The 2,317-nt window shown below is 43.2% G+C and overlaps 1 pseudogene; it reads left to right on the forward strand.

Annotated features, from left to right (window-relative positions):
- Positions 1 to 1,486: 1,486 nt before the first annotated feature.
- On the forward strand, positions 1,487 to 1,663 carry LOC125889581 (U1 spliceosomal RNA; annotated as a pseudogene).
- Positions 1,664 to 2,317: the final 654 nt, after the last annotated feature.

Raw genomic sequence — 2,317 nt, forward strand, 5'->3', positions numbered from 1 at the left:
GCCTCCCAATTCCAGGGGCATTGGGTAAGGAAGCAAAACTCAGTCTGTATATGGACGACCTAACCCTCCTTCTCACAGATAATAAGTCGGTAAGAGACACTCTAGCTATTTGTGAAGAATTCAGTGCAGCATCAGGAACAAAAGTTAATAAAGAAAAATGTGAAATACTCTACCTCAACTGGAAAGAGCCAGTGGAACACCTAGGCCTTATAGAAAAAAAAGATACAATCAAAGTTTTAGGGGTACAGATTGGAAAAGACATGGAAAATATTAACTGGGAGTCAAAATTACCAAAAATTAGAGGAAAACTCACTCAATGGCAAGACAGGGATCTATCAATAACAGGGAAAGTACTAGTCATAAAAACTGAAATCCTTGCACCCCTGACTTTTCTGGCTACCACCTTTCCAATCCCACATAGGTTCATGATGATAATTAGAAGAATGGTTTTCCAGTTTATATGGGACGGGAAACATGAGAAGCTTAAACGTGAAATAATGTGCAGGCCATTGGAGATGGGGGGTAAAGGTGTCCCAGACATTGAGAACAAACTAAAGGTGATGTTTGTGACCCCCATTCTAAAAGCCTGCTTGAAACCTGAAGCGGGTCCAAGCTGGGCTCACTTTGCTCTGTTTTGGGTGGGGCGGGGTGTGCTTAGAGCGTGGGGGAAAAGGCCACCACAAACCATTCCATATGCACAGACATGGCCAAAGATCTACGATATAGTATTTTCATGTCTAAAGAAAGGTGTATCTCAACTCGCTCATGACAAAATCACAAGAAAGGGTATAGAACAGGCCTTGTCCCCATCTCTCTCAAGGTTAACTCCCGTGGGCACATTAACAGAAGAGGACTCAAAAATGGCATGGGTTAATGTTAATAACTCCATCTTAACAAATACCCATAAAGACTTAGCTTGGCAAATTGTCCATAAGTGTTTACCCACGAGAGCTTTCCTTGAGAGAAGAAAATGCAGTCGCATTGCTAAGTGCCCTAGGCATTTTTGTAGTGACAATGAAACTGTAGAACATCTCTTCTGGTCATGCCCCTTTGCGAAATGTGTGTGGTTGCTAGTATCACCATGGCTGAAAAATTTGTATAAAGCTCCCATCTGTTATGAAGAAATAGCTTATGGTTGCTTGCAAAAAAATTCAACAACTAAGGTTAAAAAATGGTGGGTTGTTATTAACTGTGTCAAAGAGAGTCTGTGGAAAGCAAGAAATGTATGTGTTATGAAAAAGTATTGTATGTCAGAAAAAATTGTAATAAGAACTATGTTAAACATTTTTAAGGACTATCTGTTAAAAGACACAACAGCAACAGAAATGAAAACAAAATTGCTATTATGGAAGGTGCCACAAACCACATGGTTTGATCATATTTAGTCTATATTTAGTAGATGCAAACCATGTTTTTTTTGTGATGATTCTAAATTTTAAACTGTAAAACGTAAATGTAGTGATGTAAAAGTAATTGTGTGATTGTTATATTACCCTGCACTGAATTCAATAAACGTCTAAAAATTGAAAAATTGAATTGGTTCGCCCAGGGCGAGGCTCGGTCATTGCACTCCGATTGCGCTGACCTCTGCGAATTCCCCAAATGCGGGAATCTCGACTGCATAATTTCTGGTAGTGGGGGACTGCGTTCGCGCTCTCCCCTCATGTGCTTGTTTAATGCAACCAACAGCCGTAGCAGCATATGGCGCTAGAGAACCACCTGCATCAAACGCCATTGCACGCTCACTCACAGGCTTTGCCCTTGCCCGCTGTGTCAATGCAAGTCGGTACCGCATCACTTCACGTCTGTGCCACTACTGAAGAAGCAAAAGAAGCTCCTATGATATTGTTATATCCTCACACTCAGCCATTTAGAATAATATGTGGGTTGCAACTGATGCCCCCGCACACCGTATTAAAAGTGGGGCATTTGTCAGTGAAACGTGTCAAGTCACAGTGGCAGCGGCTCTCCGTTGTTAATATGAAGACAGTCAGTGAGTAGAGACAAATCTTAAATTGTTGACTTTAGTTTGCGGATATTTATGATGGATGCACTGTATGTTTTGAAACCTTCTGAAGGTCGCCAACGTGCCGGAAAAAACACAGCAGATTACGACCAGTCGGCGCAGACTGAGGACTGAGCTCCAGGAGGACCTGCCACACGGCCAACCAGACTCGGCCCCTGAGGAGTGCCGCCCACCCAGTGCCACACCATCTGACTGCAGAGACCTTCGAGACCTCCTAGACCTAGGCCTCCAAGACCTGCCCTCCCCAGGTGGTGCTGCAAGCTCTTCCATCCTCTCCTCGTCCAACGAGAG

This window comes from Epinephelus fuscoguttatus, linkage group LG5, assembly GCF_011397635.1.
Source record: "Epinephelus fuscoguttatus linkage group LG5, E.fuscoguttatus.final_Chr_v1".
In the NCBI taxonomy this organism is placed as follows: domain Eukaryota; kingdom Metazoa; phylum Chordata; class Actinopteri; order Perciformes; family Serranidae; genus Epinephelus; species Epinephelus fuscoguttatus.